General features: G+C 37.7%; 1 protein-coding gene across 10 annotated transcripts in view; it reads left to right on the top strand.

Annotated features, from left to right (window-relative positions):
• Positions 1-24,081, top strand: part of LDLRAD4 (low density lipoprotein receptor class A domain containing 4) — a 637,530-nt gene that overhangs the window by 105,751 nt on the left and 507,698 nt on the right. For 9 of the 10 annotated variants that reach the window (XM_056820769.1, XM_056820774.1, XM_056820777.1 and 6 more), the window contains exon 2: positions 4,104-4,192. The gene's annotated coding sequence lies outside the window, so the exon portion shown is untranslated. Of the gene's footprint in view, positions 1-4,103; positions 4,193-10,964; positions 11,324-24,081 lie in introns of those variants that run through there. The other variant, XM_007487756.3, reaches the window with a different exon arrangement.

Genomic DNA, 24,081 nt, shown 5'->3' with positions numbered 1-24,081 from the left:
CTCTTCCTCTACTGACCACCCTGGCTTCTTGTAAGTCCTGCCTTCTGTAGGAAGCCTTCCCAAACCCCTCTTATTTCTAATGCTTCCCCTCTTTCAATTTCTTATTTATTCTGTATATAGCTTACTTTGTATATTTGTTTGCATGTTGTCCCCCCCCCCAATTAGATTGCAAGTTCCTGTTAGCCAGGAACTATCTTTTACCTCTTTGTATATCCCCAGAACTTAGCCCAGTGCTTGGCACATAGTAGATGCTTAATAAATGTTGAGTGATTGATTGATTTGAAGGATTTACATTTCACAGGAGGGAAGGAAGAATGTTACCAGAATTTTGATTTCTATTTATTTCAAATATGATTTTTCCTTCCTCTTTGAACATACATGTACACTAGGATATTTATTTAGTGATAAGAACAAAGTTTCCTCAGTTTGGCTTACCTTATTCTCTGCTAGAATCCATGCATTTCCTATATTGATTCCAGGGAAATGACTGGTTTTAAGTTCAGTTCTTTCTGCATTTTCTTTCCTTACCTCTATAGTCCAAACATTATAGTGAAGCATAAATTGTATCCTAAACTTGATAGGGTTGAAAGTTGGCTAGTAGACAGTTTGGGGTCCAGAGAGAGAGTGCCACTTTGGACCAATTACTTCTCCATTCTAAAACTCAGTTTCTTCATATGTATAAAATAAAGGAATTAGAGTAGATATTCCTTAAGGTCTCCCAACTCTATAAAAGTCATGTTTGACTGTCTTGACTATATTTTATCAGTTTTCAAGTAGCCTAAGCATTCCTTAAATATTTTGTACAACTTAGCTAGTACCTTTCATTTAAAGTTTTGGTTTGTTAAATAAAAACAATAACTGTACCTTGTAAACCTCAAAATTTCTTAGACTTATAAATGTTGGAAATTTCACCATTGGGAAATTTCATACTTGAAAAATTTCCTATTGATAGTGGGTCTTGACTATTGGAATGTGAACCCCATTGGCATGGGAGGTTCCTTCTCCTACCTTCTTAAGATTACTTTAGGACAGAAACCTTTTGCTGAACAATGGAAAGGACTTTGACCTATGCTTAAGCATGAACAGGAATTTCTTTGAGTCATGATTTATTTTAGAATTGATACAATGGAGATACTTGGAATCAATCTCCACCCTATTCAGTCCTAACAGGATTGAGTAAGGGCTGCAGCCTAGATCAAAATTTAATTATTCCAATCTCTACCCTACTCAGGTTAACAGGATTTAGAAAGGGCTGTAGCAAAGGATCAAAGATTTAATTATTTGAAAATATGACCTTCAACAGACATGTGCAAAGCCAGAGACCTCTGGGCAGTCCTGGGTTTAAGCTAGAGCCTCCATTGGCACAGGGAAATTGATGGACAGGTGATTGGTAGATGTGAGGACTGAGGGGAGGCAACTTGGATGGTTTCCTTAAAGATAGGGGAGTCTGAAGACTCGGGGTGGTGGTTGAGAAGTTGGTCGGTGTGGTTGGTGTGTGCTCTGAGAAGCTTGCTCTGAAGGAAGCTGAAAGTGGGGGCCTCTGAGACTGTTTCTCCATTTTGGTCACGTGAGTACTAGGGACTGATCTCTTTTCTTTGCCCCAGCTATCTAAGGGCTTGGGCCTTTTGGCCCAGCCTAAACAGAAGGGGTATTTAAGCCCTATTCCCTTCTCTCCCCTTTCTCTCTCTCTCTCTCTAATTACTTCCTCCTATTGTAATTAAACTCCATAAAAGATTGACTGCTGACTTAAGTTTTCATTTAGGAATTACATAGCTGATTCCTTGGCAACCTTAAATTAATATATATCAGTCTTTTAAAGTGATTTCCATGTCACAAGCTCCTGCTTTAGAATTGATAGTATCAGTCCAAAGGTAGAAGAGTGGTAAGGGCTAGGCATTTGGGACTGAGTGATTTGCCCAGGGTCACACAGCTAGGACATGTCTGTGGTCAGATTTGAATCTAAGACCTTCCATCTCTATGCTTGACTCTTTATCCACTGAACTACCTAGCTGCCCCTGTTAATTCCTTTTAGTATATTTCTGTTGTCAGTTATCTTTCCAAAAGCTCTTTGCTGGCACAGCAAAATGGTCCATCTTTCTGTAAAGGATTGTCTTTGTGCTCAGCATCATTTTGTGTAATGATAGAATGGGAATTGACCATTGTGATGGAGGGAGAGAGAATGTTTAAGTCACCATCTTCCAGAGGTGGAAACACATGAATGATAAAAATATATTTGAGAGACATAAGGTCCTTGAGGACAAGAGTGCCTTGCTTTTATTTTTATATTCCTGGTACTTAACAAGATGCTTAGCACATATTGGGTGCCTAATAAATGCTTGATGATTTGAGGTGAAATTAACTGGCTTGAGTGTCATGCAACTGGTGTTATTTTTCTTGGCTGCCAAATGAGAATCCTGCTGTTTGAGAGATGGAGTCAAAGCATAGATAAACCTTGAAGGGAATGTTCAGTTTTTTTTCTGAGTGATTTATGAGGGAGAAAGAATATACCATAAATTCTTAAATAAAGATATCAGGGGAGTATGACAACCCTGTATAAGAAGATAAATATAGAGTTTTCATTTTGTTCTTTTACAAGGAGTTTGACTAATTGGAATACTTTTAAATATCAGAATTTGATGAAGAGCATTTGAAATCTACGACAGACCCAACTTTTACTTGCTTTTTCTTTGTCCTTTTCCCCACTAACTTATGATTAAAAAAAAAAAAAAACCAACCCACAAGATTTCTTATTTTACCCTAAAGGAAAAAGCTAACTCAGGGAAGCAGCTGAATACATCTTTAAGTTTAACTTGCCTTTCTAAACAAAGCTCAATAATAATTTTTAAAAATCTGCTCAGAATAGCTGAGAATATTCCATTTTAAAACTTTGAATTAAAGTTTGATCTTAGAAATGGAATTTTAGGCAACTGGATTAGAATTTATGTTTCAGAATTAGGACTTTTTGTGTGTGTCAAGCCAGGCAGTAAGTATTTTATTGTGTTTTACTGTGTGCCAGACACTGTTTCAGGGGCCAGTATTTCTGATCTACTGGAGAACTAATTTCTTCATCTTTTTTTAACTTTATTTTCTTTCTTCCCTTCTCCCAAAATATATAAGTAAATATCTAAAGTATATTCTCACATAGCTGATGAGTATTCTAAATGGTAGACTGGTCTTATGAATTCTGCCTCTGAAGAAACAGGTCAGTTTTTTGGACTGACTTAGCTATTGGCAGAGGAGAGACACAAGTGTACATTGGAGGAGAAGAACTAAATTGTTTTCTTCCTTTGATGGGCACAAAGAGAGAAACGAATGTTTGTGAGTTTTGCACCATTGATGCTCAAGTGAAATTATAGAAAATGATAAGTCATTTTGACATACCTGGCCTTGGTGAACTTCCACTGGAATTCTAAGAGGGTTTTCCAGCTACACTTAGACATTTTTATTCAGATGTCTTGGCATTGGCTGATCACTTGAGAGTGACATATGGTAAGAACACGCTCTGAGGGGCAAGTCTCCCGGATGGCATACAGTACCACGTAAGATAGACAGATGGCGGCTTATTCAACCTTGGAAAGTAGTTTAATCCTACATATTGGCAAGGATGGGTGTTGGGAGAGATGCCTGTGGAATATGAGGCAAAGTGGTAGTGGGTTTACTTGGAAACTGCTTAGTAAAGGCAGCAGAGCATTGAGGACCTAGTATGGTGCCCAGCATCCAGTTACAGTGTGATGTACACAGTGGATGCTCGATAAATGTTGAGTGGGCACAATGATGATAAAGAATATCCATGAAATTAAACTGGACAGTGTCTCTGGCATCAAGCGGGAGGAAGATCTCTTAGAAGGGTGAAAGGTAGGATATAGAAAACAAACACTGAAAGCTGCTTTGTAGCTAGAGTCACAAAACTTAATTCCCTCCTTCCTGTTCTTTCTGAGTCCATCTGAGTCCATCACTCATAGGCCTGTATTACTTCTATAAATGGAAAATGCAGATTTCTATTGAGTAGAGGGTACCATTGGACTTGGTATTCACATTCTTAGTATATCATATTTGGAATTTTAAGCGAGAAAAGTATTTACTGAAACTATTTTTCTTTCCAGAAGAATAATCTGCATTTACAACATCAAGCTGCCATCTTCCATTTGGGCCAATTTCAAGAACAAGCACCAGTTTTCATGTAATTTGTAAGGTGAGTAGATCTCAGTGTTTTATTTCTTTCCAATGCTTTTTGTGAAGGAAGAATGCTAGAACTCTAGTTTATTTTTGCTTTTTATTCGGTTTTCCTCTGAAAAAAATTTTGTGCATGTTTCCAGGTATAAAAATGATCTCTCTAACTTAGCTTGACTTTTTGATACTTTGGTTTGTGAGTGTTCCCTCTTTGGTGTGAGTGATCCCTTCACTGATAAAGACTGTAATATCTTATGTAATTCTTTATCTGTTCTGTTTTTTCCTATAATTTATGGAAAACATAAATAATATGAAATTCTTTGGTTTTCCCCCTGTTTTTAATATATTATAATTTTTGTAGTGAGATATGGATATTGCAGATATGTACATTTTTATTATTTCCCACAAATAAATGAAGAAAAACAAGCTTCATGTTTCCATTCTAGATACGGGAGTATCTAGATACAAAAAAAATAGTTAAGGTGAGTTAGCTAGAAACATGAGTTTTTCATTACAGGCAGGGTGAAGGAGTAGAAACTTTGTGGACTGAGAGTCACGAGATCCAGATTTTAACCTTAGCTCTATCATCAGCAAGTTTTTTTTTTTTTGCCTGTTTGGGATTTTGTTTCCTTATCTTTAAAATGAGGCTAGATGAGTGAATCTCCAAAATAGCTTCTAACTTTGAAATCCTATTGATCTAATTCCAGAATTTTTTTCAGCTTAGATATTACATCAAAAAATTTGGTTCATTATATTGGAACATCTATGGTATGAATTATGGAAAAGGGCAGATGATTTTCTTCTTTATTTAATTTCTTATATGTTTGATCAAGTTTGGGGACATTTGAGAGAGAAGATAATTTGCAATATTAGACCATTACTCTTTGGCTATGGCCTCTAGTACCTTGTTTTATATTTTCTGCCACATTTGCAGGTCCTAGATCTGACACTAGAATCAACTAGAAGCAAGTGGCTGACTAGTGAATAAAATACCTTTTGCTCAAGCACATAGGTATGGTGGCAAAAACACTGGACAAGGGTCTGTCAGTTAGCTCTTTGTTCAGCTAATCACTTCACACAAAGGTTCCCAAACTTTCTTGGTTCATGATTTAGAATCTCAGTAATTTTTTTCATGGTGCCCCTAGGCCAAAAGAAATACCAAATGGTTTCATTGATTAAGTAGTCAGAATCAAACAAATTAATAAGTATTTATGTCCTAACAACTTAGTAAACATCAAAAATACTTATAAATCAAAAGAAAATATTATATAATTTTATATGCTTAACTAGTTTCCTAATAATGGGATATATACATCTGTTGAATACTGTACAGCTTCTCAAACTTTGGAATCTGCCTTGATTACACCAATCCTTTGCTTGGAGTCCACCAATCTCATTTCCTGATCTACAATGATTTTCACAGGGCTCTTGATTTTTATCACTGTCAAAACTGTCAAAAACCTACATCACAAGAATCACAAAATGAGACAGTTACTGCTGTGGCTGAAAGTACAAGTAAACAAAAAAATATATCTCAAACATTCAAAGACATCATCTATTTTGAAGAAATGTAGCTTGATATATTGTTGAAACGCTGAACTTTTTTTAGTTAGTATCGTATGTGGTATTTGACAAATGATGAGTATCTTTTTGTTTTCCTAGAAAATTTAAAATATCTTATCACTCCACAGTGAGTTTACTTTAGTGTCCTAGAGCACCACCAGGGAATTTGGGAACCTTGGACCTAGCTTCTTTTTGTCTTAGTTGCCTCTTCTATAAAAACAAATATCACTTAATTGCCTCAAAGGTTTGCTGGGAGAATCAGAAGAGAAAATGTTCAATGAGAGCATTTGGGAAAGTATGAAAGTTTCCTAAAGTCCTTTTTGCTCACTGAAATAAATTTTGCCAGGTAAACGTCTCAATACTTAAGGCAAGAATATGTTATGAAAAACTCCCTGGAGGTTCTTCCAGCATCTACCCAGAGTCCTTTTAATATAGGAATGCTATTGGCCTTAAATTAAGAAATTGGTGATTCATGAAGGACTTATCTCATCTCTTGAGCTAGGCACAAGAATACTTCAAATGACCCTCATTTTTTGGTACTTGCTTATGCTGTTGTAGATTGAGAAACCAACATTAGCTAACATCATTAGCTAACAAACAGTCTTCTGAGATCAGGATATTTCCTTCATATTGCTGTCTAGATGCTTGAGTTGGTATTTTCTCTTCCTCCCTCCCTCCCTCCCTCCTTTCCTTCCTTCCTTCCTTCCTTCCTTCCTTCCTTCCTTCCTTCCTTCCTTCCTTCCTTCCTTCCTTCCTTCCTTCCTTCCTTCCTGTGTGTGTGTGCGTGGAGGTGCATGTCTCTTTTTAACTGTATATGCTCCTTATGCAATCCTGTCTCCACTGACTCCTTATCTTCTTTGCTTTGGTGATTACTGACCAATTGTCCTGGTTCTTAGGCTATTTGTTGTATTACCTACCATTTTATAGTGAGGATGTTCTGCCTGCATACAGTCATGGAAAAACAGTCCCTGAGATCCACTAGCAAAGGTGAATGGGGGGGTAGTATAGCTTATGCAGCTTTTCTTTCAATATCTCCTGAATAGGCACCATTCCCTTTGTGGAGCAGATGCTGATAGAATAGTCTTTTTGTGGCTTAGCAAGCAGGTTGTACATCAATTACATGCCCTGAGATTTGCAAAATAGAAATCACATGAGAAAACATGAATTCTTGCAAATCAACAAGGTTATTGATAATCTCCTCATCTTGAGTTCAGAACATTCCCATTCCTGGATGAAATAACATTTAAGGACTTATAGAAATCTTTTCTTGACTGCACTATCAGATGTAAGTTTTAGGTTTGAATAAAACAAGGCCAGTTCCTGCCTCTGGATCATCAGAGCAGTTAAGAAGCATGATATGCAGAACTGTAGGTGGCCCCATGAATCCTGAGTAAATTTACGAGCATAGACTTGGATTCCGAGGTGTCATAAAAACCTTCACACCTCTAGAAATAAGTTCTTACAGCTGACTGTCCTGGAATTTATTTTTGCTCTGCTACTTGCAAAAATATGTCCTCTAAACAGCTCACAGCTGGATTTTGAGATATTACTAAATGCTGATAAAATGGATAAGGTAATAATCACACTTTTTTTTTTTTGCTCTATTTCCCTGGTTAGGATGGTTGATGTGGGCATTTAGAGTTTGCCTTGTGGAAATGTGATTCCCAAAGGAAAGTAGACCACCTTGGCTTTTGGCTCTAGGTCTCAATTCTTATTTTTGTGCCAGATTCCTTAAATTAATTAAAGAGTCAACCCTGGAACTTCTCTTAGATCTTCTGAGATATTTATGGTCTGGAGGGGGGAAAATGAAATGTTATAAGGTCTTTAGAAATGGGAGTAGTTTAGGAAAGACTTTTCTCAAGATGGAAAATATGCCAGGCTGTATTAGGAAATTGTGTACTCATCCTTCCTTTAATTTTCAGGAGCAGGGAGGTTATATTGAAAGAAATTCTTGAAGCATCTAAGTTAGAGCTAAGGTTCAGCAAGTATAAGCATCAGTGATGAATTCTTGGAGGAAATTTATTGCAAAGTTACTCAGTGGTAAGAAGATATTGGGATAGCAGCCATTAGTTCAAGTTTCCCAAACTTGGTTTCCTGCCCTTTCCTTCAACAGGAAGTAAGACTTCAAAATTTAGAGCTCTTTTATTGTCATAATGAACAACAAAAGGTCAAATTGGGAAATCCTTGCCCTTTTTTGATTCCTTTCAGGTAATCCTCAGGGAATTGAAATGGATTATGGGACTAGAGAGCAGTAGGAAATGTGTTCTGGTGTGAGCTTTATAATCCCAAGGGCTGGGCTTCTTAAGCAATTAGAAAAATAACCTTAGACATGTGCAAGTTACTCCTCCACACCCCAGCTTCCTGTCTTTGTGTTACATTTAGAGTCTTAAGGCAAAATCAAAGGAGATCAATAGTACTAGAGAGGCTTTAACTTGGAGTATATGTTCCTGGTGTCTACATTGATAAATACAAAGTTTATTTATTCCAGGTCTGCCTATAAAACTATTCTTGGCACTTTGCAGCAAAATAGATTAAATTGTTGAAATGTTATGAGATGAAAACAATTAAAGGTGTAGAATGACTGTATTATGCTTTAGGCACTCCAATAAGAAGGAATGAAATCCTACTTTACAATGAGGTTTGTTCAGGGGCTGCCTTAGAGAGCCTGTTGGCTTAGGCTTCTCAGGCAGAGGGTTCTAATAGTTCTACTCCCTGTGTTTTAACACCTACATTTAGGAAGTGAGTGATTCTGTGGAGGGATGCTGGGATTTGTGGAGTGGGCATGATCTACTCTGGTCAACAACACATTGCTGTAGTTATCTTGAGATTCCAATATCATCATCTTTAATCAAGCTCCTAGTTGGCCCCTCTCTTGGTTACCTGTCTTCTGTCTTTCTTTCACGACTATTTTCACCCAAGGACTTGTGGTGTGTGAGACAGTCAGGGTTCTGTTTCTTGCTCCTATTTTCCATTCCTTTGTTCCAGAGTTAAAAGGAATTAAAGCGCAACCAGGAATATATATTACTTTGGGGCACAGGACTCTAAAGGTTGAGGTAAAAAATCAAAGTTAACCCATGCATGTAGGAAAGAAATCCTAGCATTTAGCTCCACTTTTCTTTTTCTTTTCCTTGATCCCTTCCCTTCTCATCTTTATCTTTTTCCTCTCTTACTCTCTAGTTTTCCTTGGTGCAAGATGGAATTGTGGTGAGAGTCATCTAATTTCTTTTATCTGTAAGGTACCTCCTCTGTAAAATGGAGATAAGAATAGCATCTTCAAAGCAGTGTTGTTTAGAAAGTAGAATGAGATAATATATTTATAGTACTTTGTGAGTCTTCAAGCTTAATATAAACTATTATTATTGTTATTATCCTATCATGTTGTTATTTTATATATTTAATATTTATAATATATTATAGATCTATGGTAGGAATTCTTAACTTGGGGGGTCCATTGAGCTCTGAAGGGTCTGTGAATAGATTTGAGGGGGGGTCTATGAATTTGGATAGGAAAAAGTATATCTTTGTTTTTCATAACTGTTAACTGAAATTTAGCATTTCCTTCAATTATGGGAGTAGGCAATAAGCCTCTTTCTGAGGAGTTCATGGCTTAACCAGGTAGCCAAAGGAGGTTAAGGTCTTTGGCGTTTGTCCTTTATAATAAATGAGTACTCTGTCTTTTGAATTAGCTACCAGCTCCTTATTCTCTTTGCTATTATCTCATTTCTTAGAGTCAAAACTTCGTTCAGGGACAGCTAGGTGGCACAGTGAATAGATAGATGGCTGGCCTAGAGTCAGAAAACTCATCTTTCTGAGTTCAAATTTGGCTTCAGACACTTGCTAGCTGTGTGACCCTGTACAAGTCACTTAACCCCATTTGCCTCAGTTAACTCATCTGTAAAATGAGCTGGAGAAGGAAATGGCAAACCACTCCAGTATCTTTGCCAAGAAAACCCCCAATGGGGTCAGAGAGTCAGATGTAACTAAACCAGTAGTTCTCAACCTTTCTAATGCCATGACCCTGCAATACAGTTCCTCATGTTGCAGTGACCCCAAACCAAAAAATTATTTTGGTGGCTACTTCAAAACTGTACTTTTGCTACAGTTATGATTCGGAATGTAAAGACCTGCTATGCATTATGTATTCTCATTGCTACAAATTGAGAGGTTGAGAACCGCTGAACTAAACTGACTGAACAACAAAAAAGCTCAATTCAGGGCCACTTCCTACATGAGGCTTTCTGGTTTTCACTCTTCTTATTGGGATCCCCCTTCCTCCAGTTACAAGGTACTGTCCCACCCTGAAATCATTTAGCCTTTACTTTGTATGTATATTATACATGTTCATGTGTTGTTACCACTGATAGAATGTAATCTCCTTAAAGGCATGGATGATTTAATTTTCTTTTTACATTTTTACTTCCTAACACAGATCCAGACACTAAGTGGGTGCCTAATAAAAGGCTTCTTGCTGTCATCCAGGTACAGCTGGGAATTTTTGACTTAAGATAGTCCTTAGTATATGTCCCATATCCCAATTATAGGGTTGTCTGAAATAACCAATAGTGGTGGAAGCCTAGAAGGAGGCCTCTCACCCTTGGAATCTGGGGTATCTGTGAAAAGAGCCATGGTGATCTTGGACTAGTCCCTTAACCTTTAATTTTTTCTTCATAAGATGAAAACAGTTTGGATTGGATGGTGTCTAAGGGCACCCTACTCCATTTCCTTATTACATTAAGAAGATAGACAATAGTATGAAAGGAGGAGACAATGGTATGAAAATAGGAGAAAATAGTATGGAAAAAACCCATTACCCTTTTATTTGGCTTAAAATTATGAGGGTTATCAGTATCTTCTGTCTAGAAAAGTATCAGACCTCTAAAAAGCTAGGAAATGTTCCACGTAAAAAGTTTGGGGGGAGGTTTGGGAGGGGGACGTGGTTTAGTGGAGGTGGGTGTGGGCGGTACGGGGGAATGAGGGTATAAAAATAAACCCTTCAGAAGCTCAGGGTTGCTTCATGGCGTGTGTATTTTTCCATATGGGGGAAGGTTTGAAATAGTATTTCTTTTTATGGGATTTTAGCATCGAGCTCGAAAGTGAGTCTTTGTGGGTTCGCTTTCCCTGTGTAGGTGATAGAACTTTTGTAACAGTGCGAGAGAGTGCGTGGGTAGCGTGGCAGGAGATTTCTGTGGGGTTCTGTCTGTCTTCCCTCCTGCACCCCCCATCCCCTCCCAGCCCCGCCCCTCGCCTTCCGTAACCCACTTGAACAGCACCGAAGTGCAAAACGTGCTTTTGCCAAGGTCAGTTTCTTTTGATGGCTTGCCGGTGGCAAAGGATGCCAGTTGTAACAGACTGAGTCTCAGCAGCTCGCAACAAAGTCACATTGGTGCATCTGCGGAGGACATCCATCCAGAGCAGGTTCTCCTCATAGGATCTGGGATTTCCTTACAAGGCTGGCTGCTGAATTCCGGCAGATTTCTTTAACTCCTCGTGTCTGGGGCGAGATTGCCTCATGGCTTGACGGCTGTGCGTCCCTGTGATGAATTGGTCTCGTCTTTCAGGAGCCCTTAAGGAGTCTTTAGAGTGTCTCAAGGTGATTTTAGATTTATGGGAATTATGGTAGCTTGACCTGTAAATACTTCAGGTTCTCTTCCGAGAGAAAACTGAAAAAGGAGAGAGCTACTGGAGTGTGAAGTGGGAGGTTTATTTGACTTGGAAAAATCACTTTAAAGATTGTTCGATAAGAAATGTAGTTGGGGGTGGTGAAATTCTACTCTAGGCTGGTTTGGAAAGGACATACAGCTTGAAAGTAAGTTTTTTAAAAATAAAAAAAAAAATTTTTTATTCAAACTGGTGCAGCCTGATGGCACAAAAACAGAGCATCCATGGATTTAATTGGAGATCTCCTCTTCCAGGCTCCTTTACTGAATGAGCATAATATAGCATTTCTTTTTTGAAGTCATGGGGAAGGGATAGATAGACGAGTTTGGACATGATTTGTGCCAAAGACCGCTTTGTAATGCTTGATTAACTTTAAGAATATAGCACTTGAGAATTCAAAAGAAGCATCTGCAGTCTGTGGTTCTCTGAGCATGTAGGGTTCTCTTGAGGCTCCAAATAACACTGTATGAAACGTTTGTGCATTTTACACTTCTGCTATTATATGGTTTGTCACGACATTTTGCAGTTTTCTGGCTTGCTCTTGGCTAGCCTATCTATGGAGGGGGCTGCCGGAGCTGCCTCAGATTGCTAAGTAACAATCTTAGATGTTTGAAGTACTGTGGGTTGCCTTATCCCAAGCCTTTCAGAAAATTGCTTGGAGTCTGGTGAGTTGTTTCAATAGTCTTGCCCCATGATCCAGGATGCATGGAGTGGGGATGGGGAGGAAATAAAACTGTTAAACTAAACTGCACCTTGTAGTACTTTTAATGCTAAATGATCTTGAAGAAAGCTGTATCTTGTGCCGACTGTAGTGTCCTGTGGCAGTGACCATAGGCTATGTAATAATTCAGTATAGCTTTCATTTTCAAAAATAGAACTGACTCTCTTTAACCTCCAATCACAATCCACTTGAATATGTCTTGGAGGGCAGGGTCTAGAAATCTTATTAAAAAAAAAATCTCTATGTTTTATACACAGTAGGCACTTAATAGATGCTCATTAAATTAAATTCAGTGGAATTGATCAAAGTAATTGGATGAGAAAAGATTTTGTGGTCGCTATTTCAATGAAGTCATTTCTCAAGCAAGATATAAAACTGTATTTTAGAGATTAGTTTGTAGGATAGTGCCCAACTTAGTTTGTAGCAAATCTTTTCATGAAAGTAAGCTAGTTCTCTTTCTCTCTCTGTCTCTCTGTCTCTCTCTCTCTGTCTCTGTCTCTCTCTCTGTGTCTCTCTCTCTCTCTCTCTGTCTCTCTGTCTCTGTCTCTCTGTCTGTCTCTCTGTCTCTGTCTCTCTGTCTCTCTCTCTCCCCCTCACTTTCCCTTTTTCACATGTGTTAGTATTTTGTAACATTTGTAATCAAGAAAAAAAATTTCCTTTAGAGCCTTCTAAGCCAAATAAGACACCATTAATTTTTTTTCCTAAATAGACTGGTCTGTTTTTAGTAGGACCTTTGCAGTAGTTGTTGAGATGTGCACTTTTTTCTTGGAGATCCTACTGGCTTGGTATTAATGTTCATAACACTTACCTCAGGTTGCCATGTTGCAGAATGAAAACTATATATGCTACTTACCTATGTATATCATACTTGGGTTTTTAAAGAACTAAATAATGAGTTAATGCCAGATCTTTTTGGAAACAAAGAGAGTATTACCTGTTTTTATATTGACACCCTGGAGAGTTTGTCTCTGCCTTGGTATAAACTAAGGCCTTGTTTCTGATAGTATCTTCGGAGATAGCTCTTCCCTCCTCCCATTCATGTGTGTTTTGGCGAAGCAACTGATAGTTACAACAGCAATCTTTACTTTAGCTCCCTTTGACCCTGGATGGGTGACAAAAGAGCAGGTGCAGGAACTGTAGGGGGTGATGTTGTTGGTTTCAATGCAGTAGGAATATTTCACATAGGGTGCTAGAATATACGTATACCATTTATATCCAAGAAAAAATATTTGAGTGGCCTCTCTACTAATGCTTCTAGCTGTAGTGGTCTTGCTGAGTCCTTATTCTATTAATAGTCGCCCTCTTCATTTAGTCTATGAATAGCAGGATCACACATTAGTCTGGAGAACAAGAGAGTGAGAAGACCCAAGGCTACATCTTTAGGGAGGGCTGAGAAATTTGCGTTAGGTCATTTTTATTACTTGTAAGTAGGAAGACATAGCCCAATATTGGCTAATTCTTCTAATTAAGGAAGGGATCCTTTTGTTGGGGAATTATTGGCAAGTCAGGGTTGATTTTCTCGAATTCTTTGAGTATCTTTACCTTAGATGTGAACTACTTTGCTGGGTTTGTGGTTTTTGGGTATTCTCTAATGGCATATGTGAATGAATTCCATGAGTTCAGAACTATCTTGGACTAGAAGCTCTAATACCCATGGAAATCTTTAAGGGGATTAAGTGGTGAGTGGGCAGGATTACCTTGCTTCACCTGGCTTAGTAGGACTGATGGATATGTTGGCACAGTTTATTGCTTGCCTGGAGCAAAGGATGATGGGAATGATCAAGAACCAGATTAGATAAGCAGGAGATCACTCAAACTGTGAAACTAAGGGTAGGTTGGAGGCCTTGGTCTCCACTGCTATGACTGCCATGAGCCTGCTGTTTTGTCTCTGTCATAGTGCCGAAGATTTCTGTCCTAGTAGTGCAAATAGCAGCCAATTAGAAGAGGGGGAAAGTCTTAGGACCCTAGGTAAGACATTGACCATTACATTACATGCAGTAAGCATTTATTAGACACCTACAGGGAATCAAAGACAAAAGCAAACACCTGCCCTCAAGGAGTTTACATTAATGGTTTTATTTGACTCTCTGTCTGTCTGTCTGTCTGTCTCTCTGTCTGTCTGTATCTCTTTTTCTCTCTCTCTCCTCTCTGTCCCTGTCTGTCTCTCTTTTTCTCTGCCTCTCTCCTTCTCTCTGTCACTGTCTCTCTGTCTGTCTCTCTCATTCTCTGCCTCTATCTCCATGTCTGTCTGTATATATAATGTATTTTAAACCCCTTATATATCTATATCTATTTTTAAACCCTGACCTTCTCTCTCAGAATCAATACTAAGTATTTGTTCAAAGACAGAAGAGTGATAAAGGCTAAGCAATCAAGGCTAAGTGATTCCCAGCATTACACAATTAGGAAGTATCTGAGGTCAAATTTGAATCTAGGACCGCAGGGCCTGACTTTCTATCCCCTGAGCCACCTAGCTGCTCCTGGTGAGTCAATATCTTTCTGGGGCCACAATAAAGGGCAAGCTCGCTAGATTCAGGGCTTGATTGACTCAGAAGCCTAAGGGAACAAATGGGGTGTAGCTTAATAATGAGATGATGGTACCACTCTAAGGGAAAGTGATTCTGGAGCAGGTAGTTAGATAAAGGGCAAGTCCTTTGGTTGGGTTTGAGAATGACTGTAGTTTGGCAATTAGGGAGCTCCTGAAGCTAAGGAGTGTATGTGTTCATGTGCATATGCATTAACAGGACTATAGCAGAGAATATTTGGACTTCAGAGCCGAAGGAAGTCATTTTTTTCTCTAGACCTCAGTTTCAGCTTTTGTACAGTGAGGCAGCTGGATTAGCAGGTTCCTGACTCTTCTAAGCTCTGACCTGACAGTGTAGAAGTCACTTTTCTTAATCAACCAGATCTATCAGCCATCAAGCATGTTCCTTGAGTATATCACTCCATCTCTCATCTCTGCCTCATTCTCTTCCCAGGTGGCAAGAATATATGCACATTAGCTCTCAGAGAGTACCTGTTGCCTTTATCAGGGGAATCTGTGGCTACACCTAGCCCTAGATACCCAGTTTCCTCAGAGGTAGATAAATAAAGCATTCATTAAGCTTCTTATGAGGTACACACTGTAGTAAACTCCGGATAAATAAATACAAGCAAAACAAGGCAGCCCCTAACCTGAAGGAGTTTGCAAGGAGACAATACACAAAATGGAGATGGAAAGTAAGGCGGTATATATGTGGTGGCATACCGAATAGGAAGCCAATAGATCATATGGAGACTTGATGCTCTAAAGATAACATGAAAGCTTATCTTTCAGTGACTGTGGACCCACTAAAAAGGTTTCAAGTCTTATTGTCATCCCTACACCCTTATCTGTCAAAGAGCAGATGAATTAGAATGGTGGCTATTGTAAATTTTCAGTGTAGATAATGCACTTGAACTGTGAAGACCAGGAATGAGTAAGTTGACTATTCCACCAAGAGAATACCCTGGCATTTCTCCCTTTCTCCAGTGCTGTTGCTGATTGTAGTCTCAAAGTGAAGACATCATTTTATGCCTGAATCTGTTTCAACTTTTCTTGCATAGTATGAGTTTAGAAAGGAAAGGAGTTCAAGAGGACTTTGTGGAACCCATGTTGTATGACAAGGAGTTAGAAAGTTTAAATTTTGCACAATGACTATTAGGGGGGAAGTGTGCTAGTGGCCGTGTTTCTTACTTCCTGGAGATAAGGGCACCTATTACAATGCTGAGAGATGATGTGACTGAAATTGTGCTGTAGACAGTGTAGTGAATGGAGATGATGTTGCCTTTTCTAATCATACTCCTTCCTCCCTCTGCCTTCTTTAGGGCACTGGCCTGTAATAGAGAGTAGGAATCTGATTATAGTCCAATTTACCATTATCTTGCATCTTTCTTTGCCCTCCCCATCTTTCATGTTGGTTGTCTCAGATTCAATCATATATTCCAACTTTAATGTCTTTTCTAATTGTCTTCTTTTTACCATCATGTTTTCATGGGACCATTATTGATTTCAGGTGGGTAATATGATTGTATCTACTGAGTGATATCCCTACAATTCCTATATATTGAAGGCAAGCATTACAGGATTGTTATCAGAGACAAAAAACAAACAAACAAAAACCAGTCCCCTTCGGTCTTTGAACCATATGGGTTCTAATCTTTTTTATTTCACCCCCCTTCAGATTCCTTTATCTTATCTAGCACTTTGAAATAGAAAATTAAGAAATAAATTCTCAGGGAAGTTTAGAGTTTTTCTTCATCCTGTTCAACAAACATTAAGTGTCTTCCTGTATTCCTACCTACTGTGATAATAGGGCAAATACAAACCTTATCATTTTTATTTAAAATATTTTGTACATTCCAATTTTATTTTTAAAAGATGTTGATACAGCTAATACAGCTAATTTCTAACAAATTCTTTTACAAAATAAAATTCCTGAAAACAAGAGGTTATTGACCATTGGGAGAATACATCCTTTAATTTTGGTGGTATGACACCAATGAGATAGAAAGTTTAGAAAAACTTGCTCCCTGACCTCATGGGTTTATGATCTTCTAGAAGGATGTAACGTATACACAAAAATTATATATAATAATACATGAGTGCATTAGTGAGGTTCAAAGTACTATGTGATATATGAGTGACTATGTAATAATAAGGAAATCAAAGTTCACAAAGGGGATTATATTTGAATCAGATTTTAAGAGGGAAGGGGTTAGAAAGAATTCAGCAGGTCAGAAGGGAAGGGAAACATTTTACACCCAGAGAACATTGGAATAAAGACATAGTACTCTGTTAGAGGGATACAGATAGTATGGTTTGACTGGAATTTAGAGAATGTAGAGACAATTCTTAAATAACAGACATAATTTAACTATAAGAAGTCATACTATTAAAATTAGAGCAGAATGGAAGGTCATACATATATATTTACAATTATATACAGGAGGAAATTAGTAATTAGAAGTATGAAAGAGAACATGGAAGACAAAATGGATAATCTTCATCACATAAAATTGAAAAAAAAACCATTTGCACAAATAAAAATAGGCAGCAAAAATTAAAACTATGAAAAATCTTTTTATTTAATCTTTGATAAAAATCTAACATCCCAAATTTATAAGGAATTGCTATGAATCTATATAATTGAGTCATTATTATTTACTAGACAGTTGGGGAAAAGACATGAATAAAGTTCTAAAAGAAATACAGATGATTCATAACCACCTGAAATAATGTTCACAATCACTTATATTCAGAGAAACACAAATTAAAGTAATTCTAATATATATACCATGTTTAGCAAGCCATCAAAGATACTAAAAGATGGGAAATCTCATTGCTATGGAAAGACAGTCATGCCAATTCACCATTGTTGAAGCTATCAATCAATTGAAACATTCTGAAAAAAAAAACAACTCTGGAATTTTTCAAGAAAGGAGACTAAATTTTTTAGGCCCTTTTGTCCAGAGATTATGTTACAAGAGGTTTATTGACAGCGAGAAAAGACCTGTATACATATAGAAATATTCATCACAGCATACTTTGTGATAAAAAACTAGAAACAGACTAGATGCCCAACAATTGGCGAATTACTGAAATTATGGCATAAGAATAGAATATTACAGTGTCATAAGAAAAGATTAATAATAAGAAATCAGAAAATCATCAAAAGACTACTATGACATAAGTAAAGTAGAACCCAAAGAATTGTGTATGCAGTGACTATAATTCAATGTTATTGTTGCTGTTTGCCCTTGAAAAGGACCAGGGACATCACAGGGTGATGTCTTGACTTATGCATGAATTGTGTTTAAATGAGGCAGAATTGCAGTCATCAACCTCACTCCTTCTTCTAGATGACTATCCAGGCAGGACAAAGGTCAGGACAAAAGTCAGGATGGCTTGCAATGGCACCAATGTCTAACCAAGTTCTAAGCATTCCCCAGTGCCTTCTCTACGGGCCTTCCTGGCTCTTGGAACAAATTGTTCTCATCTTCCCATTCTGTCGGGGGATGTCTTCGCATGCCTGGGTGGACATTCCTTTCACTCATCGATGGGTTTGTGGCCAGTCAGTTACCCTCAGCCCACTTTAGTCCAATTGAAAAGTATTCATAAATATTTTCAAGAAGTAATTGGCCATCCTCCCATAGATCAATTAGGTTCTTGTCTTAGACATTCATTGTGATGACTTGACTCATTTGGGTGAGGTAATATGTTTGGGATCTTGGTGCTATCACCTAAATTATAACTGTGGTACCTCAGTTATCCTTATTGGCTTCCATTTGTTTTAGTAATGGAGTTTTAGTTGGCAAAATGCCTCTCATAAACAAGGCAAAGACCATTGGAATCAGAAGACCTGGATTCAAATACTGGCTTTGTATAATCACCGGCAAATCATCTAACTTCTCAGGATATTCCTTTCTTACATCATCTCCAATGAGATAGGGGGTGTAAAGCTTGATGAAATTATAAAGCACTGTAGGAATGTCAACCATAATAGTAATAATTGGACAGGAGGAGAAGAACACATTGAATTGTGTCTGGAAAATTACATTAAAATTTTAATTACCCCATAGTTTCCTCTGAAAAAAGGTCCATTTTCCCCCTTAAACAGTGCCAGTCTTCCAGTGATATTGTTTGATGATAAGTAGGGATGTGCTGTGTTAAATTTTCAGTGTGAACATTCACACCTCAGAAATCAGCAAATGCTGTAGATCAGGACTTGGTTTATCATTTTGTCAATTTCTAGACTTGAGAAAGTGGCAGAAAAATGTTAATAAGGTAGATTAAACTTAAAAGTATGTCATCCCTCATTTTTTCCACCAGAGAGCTAGTGGCTAAACATTGACCAGCATACCCTTTGAGTCACAGAACAGTAAATAGTCTTTGAAGAAATGAAGTTGAGGATTAGCCAAAGGCCAGTGGAGAGGCCTGGAGTGGGCAAGAGCAGGTTGTAGCACACTGTAAACAAGGAATTATGTATTTTATGTATGTATATATATATATACACATGATAATGTTATGATATAAGTTATATAATAATATAATATCATAGTTATTGATTATCATAATCAACCAGATGTTTATTAGGCACTTACTATGTCAGGCACCATGCTAAGACCTGTAGTCACAGAGACAGAAGAAGCAATCTCTTCCCTCAAGGAACTCCCATTCTAGTGGTGGTAACAACATATGCCTATGAAAATATAGATAAGACAAATGCAAATCAAAGTCCAATGTAACCTTTGAAGGGAAAGCACTAAGCTCAAGGGACTGGAAAAGCCTTCATGCAAAGGTGGTAATCCAACTGGGATTTGAAGGAAACCAAAAGGTTGAGGAGTAGTTGGAGAGTATGCCAGGCATAGAGCTCAATCAGCAAAAAGGCATGGACATGGGCCAGCTAGGTGTCTCAGTGGATAGAGCTGGGCCTGGAGATGAGATTTGAATTCAAATCTAACCTCAGATATATCCTAGTTGTGTGATTCTGGGCAAGTAAGTTAACCCAGCCCTTACCCCTCTTCTGCCTTGGAATCAATACTTAGGATTGATTCTAAGATAGAAGGTAAGAACTTTTAAAAAAGGCATGGAAATGGGAAATAGAATGCCATGCATGAGTAAGAGTAAGTAGGCTAGTATTACTGGATTTTAGAGTGAACAGAGTGGAGTAATGTATATTGGAAGGGTAGGAAAGGGCCAGTTTGTGAAGAACTTAAAATTCTAGTTTATATTTGATCCCAAATAATAAGGGCTCTTTGGAATTTATTGAGACCGACAGAGACAGAGAATAGAGAGAAAAGGGGGGGGCAGAGAGAGAAGAGAGAGGGAGAAAAGAGAAAACAGAGACAGAGAGAAGAGACAGACAGAGAGAAAAAAGAGAGAGAGTGTGAGAGAGAAGGACAGAGACAGAGACAGGGAAACAGGAGAAAGTGAGTGAGTGTGTATGTGTGTGTGTGAGGGTTATTTAAGGGTTACTTATTCAAATCTGCATTTTAGGAAAGTCATTTTGGCATCTATGTGAAGGATAAATTGGAATGTCAGAGATATAATGCAAGGAGACCAGTTGGGAAGCTATTATAATAGTCCAGGTGAGAGATGGTGAAAGTCTGAACAAGAATAGTGGTTGTGTGAATGGAGTGAAAGAGGTATATCTAAGCAATGTTGTAGAAATAGAATTGGCAAAAACTTGACCACTGATTCACTATGTGGGGTGAGTGAGAGAGAGGAGTTGTTGAGGAGGAAAACAAAGTTGGATACAAGAATGCTTGGAGGGATGGAAGTGCCTCTGACAATAAGAGAATGGTGGGCTTGGGAGTAAATAAGTTTTGTTTCTGACATGATGAATTTGCTGTATCTATAAATTATTCAGTTCAAACTATTCAATAGGTAACATGAAGAGAGACTGATTTAATATTTAACTTTTGGAATCTTCTGTATAGAGATGATAATTGAAACTATTGGAGCTGATGAGCTTATTCAGAGAATATTGAGAATAAAAATAAGAGGTCCTCAGTAGAGCTTTGGGGTATATACATCCTTACTTAGTTGTCATGGCATGGGTGATGATCCAGCAAAGGAGATAGAAGAATGATTAGACTGACAGGAGGAGAACCAAGAGAAGAACAATGTTATGAAAACCCATTCTGGTCTGTATCCAAAAGAGATAAAAAACAAAAAGAGGAAAAGACCTAATTGTTCAAAAATATTTATAGCTGCTTTTTTGTGGCAGCAAAGATTTGGAAATTGAGGTGATGTCCTTCCACTGAACAAGTTGTGGTATGTGGTAATAATGGAATACTATTGTGCTATAAGGAATGATGAATAGGATGAGTCCAAGAAGAGCTGGAAAGACCTATGTGAACTGACACAGAAATAAGTAGAACTAAGAGAAGATTGTACACAGTAACAGCAATATTGTGGAGGGATCAACTATGATAGACTTAGCTACTCAGTAATACAACCATCCAGGACAGTTCTGAGGGACTTCTAACAAGGAATGCTATCTGCTACCAGAGGAAAAAAAACATTGGAGTCAGAATGAAGATAAAAGCATATGATTTTTCACTTGTTTATTTAGGTTTATGTTTTGAGGTTTTGTTTTTATATGGTATTCACTTAAAAAGTGAACAGTATGGAAATGTTTTGCATGATAATACATGTATAATCCAGATCGAATTGCTTGCCAGCTGCAGGAGGGGGAAGGGAAGAAAGGGAGGGAAAGTTTGATCATATAACTTAGGAAATCTTATGTGGAAATTTATTACATGTAATTGGTAAAATTTTTTTAAATTAATTTATTAATTAAATTAATTTAGAATATTTTTCCATGGTTACATGATTCATGTTCTTTCCCTCCTTTCTCCCTCCCCCCACATCCAATGAGCAATTCAACTTGGTTTTACATGTATCATTGATCAAGACCTATTTCCATATTATTAATATTTGCAATAGAGTGATCACTTAGAATATATCTCCATTCATGTCCCCATCAAACCATGTGATGAAGGAGGTGTTTTTCTTCTGTGTTTCTACTCCCACAGTTCTTTCTCTGGATGTAGATAGCATTCTTTCTCATAAGTCTCAAAGAATTGTCCTGGATCATTGCATTGCTGCTAATAGAGAAGTCCATTACATTCGATTGTGCCACAATGTATCAGTTTCGGTGTTCAATGTTCTCCTCGTTCTGCTCCTTTCACTCTGCATCAATTACTGGAGGTCGTTCCAGTTCACATGGAATTCCTCCAGTTCATTATTCCTTTGAGCAAAATAGTATTCCATCACCAGCAGATACCACAATTTGTTCATCCATTCCCTAATCGACAGACACCCCCTCATTTTCCAATTTTTTACCACCACAAAGAGTGCAGCTATAAATATTTTCATATGTGTATTTTCCCCTATTATCTCTTTGGGATACAAACCCAACAGCGATATGGCTGGATCAAAGGTTAGGCAGTCATTTAAAGCCCCTTGGGCATAATTCCAAATTGCCTTCCAAAATGGTTGGATCAATTCACAACTCCACCATCAATGCATTAATGTCCTGACTTTGCTACATCCCCTCCAACATTTATTACTTTCCTTTGCTGTCATATTGGCCAATGTGCTATAATCACTTAAACTCTTTCAACATTTGTGACATATATATCCTATATGTATATGTGGCATGTAATGAAATACTTACCAGATCTTCAGATTCTCCTCTTCTCCTCTCTGATGTGTCTGTCTTCTGCCTTCATACTTCATGGGAGTATTATATGTAGTGTTGTTTGTGACTATAGTGAAAATGTTCAGTGTTAGAATGATGCATTCTCTTACAATTTATGTCCATGATCCATTTCCCTTCATCATCTGTGTTGGATTCTTGTGCAAAATCTGTTACCCTTTCAGCATTTGGTCTGCTGTTCTCTCCTCTCTAATTCTGCTATGCTGACTTCTGTCTTCAGTCCTCTTTTTCTGATTCTATCTCCTCTTGTCTGGTCTTCCTGACTGCCGATATCTTGTCTGATGAAATTCTCTCAGCTAACTCTTCCTCTTTTTCTGGAACTCTTTCATCTTTTCCCCTTAGAATCTTTTTAACATGTGAGCAATGGAGCCATGATTCTTTCTCTAGTACTTTTTTTTTTTAACCCTTACCTTACGTCTTGGAGTCAATACTGCATATTGGTTCCAATGCAGAAGAGTGATAAGGGCTAGGCAATGGGGGTCGAGTGACTTGCCCAGGGTCACACAACTGGGAAGTGTCTGAGGCCAGATTTGAACCTAGGACCTCCCATCTCTCAGCCTGGCTCTCAATCTACTGAGCTCCCCAGATATCCCTCTTTATAGTGGAAGGTGAAACTAGAACTATTGGGAAAGGACCAATCCATGATTTATGTGTGGCAGATGTTTTGCTAAAATTTTTTAAATGTAAACCGAGTGACTTGGTTGTATATTATGAAGTGAATAGTCCAAAGGACCAGCCTGAACCAGAATTCCCATGTCATGTAACTGTCTAAGTATGGCTTGTAATGCAATTATGTAAGATAATTTTCAATCCTCTCAAACTTGCTCTTATCAAAATTCAACTCTCTATAATCTCATTCCTACATACCTCTGAGTTGTTTTGATTTGCATCTCTATAATTATGAGAGATTTAGAACACTTTTTCATGCGCTTTTTGATAGTTTTGATTTCTTTATCTGAAAATGGCCTATTCATATTCATTCCCCATTTATCAATTGGGGAATGGCTTGATAAAAAAAATTTTTTTAAAGAAAAGAAAACTCATCCTGGGGAAAGTGTTCAGGAGAAGGTGATGTACAACAATGTTAAATGCTGCAGAGAGGTCAAGGATAGGGATGCAGAACAGGCCATTAGAATTGGCAATTAAGAGATCACTGGTAACTTTGAAGACGTTACATTGGAGAGCAATGATGTTGCTCAGTAGAATAATGAAGTGGAATGTCAGATTACATGGGGTTAATAAGAGAGGAGAAGAGAGCAAGAGGAGTCAATGAATGTAGGTGGCTTTTGTAAGAAGTCTGGTTGAGGAAGGGAGGAAAAACATAGGAAGGCAATTAGTAGAGATGGTTGGATCAAATGAAGAGTTTTTGCTTTTTAAAAACTGGGGAGTCCTAGATAGGTTGCAGAAATCAAGCTTTATCAAAAGTAAGCAAGGCATTAACCAAAGAACAATTAAAGACAAGCTACTGCCAATATTAACTTCAACTTAGATGAAAAACATCTCAAGGGTAGCAATAAAAACTGAGGGGAAAGGGTGTTTGTTGTACCTATTTTATTTTGGGGGGGATTAAAAATTTTATCAGTACCAACCACTGTAGAGAGTATCAATGCTATCACCTTAATTATCAGCCATATCATACAAAAGCTTCACTTAGGAATTTTGTTTTGCTCCTTGAAGATAATGGAAGAAAAATAATTAAAATTAATAGTACTTATTTTTCCT

Source organism: Monodelphis domestica, chromosome 3 (assembly GCF_027887165.1).
Source record: "Monodelphis domestica isolate mMonDom1 chromosome 3, mMonDom1.pri, whole genome shotgun sequence".
NCBI lineage: Eukaryota > Metazoa > Chordata > Mammalia > Didelphimorphia > Didelphidae > Monodelphis > Monodelphis domestica.
The sequence above is the reverse complement of the archived record's forward strand: the minus strand, read 5'-3'. Positions and strand labels throughout refer to the sequence as shown.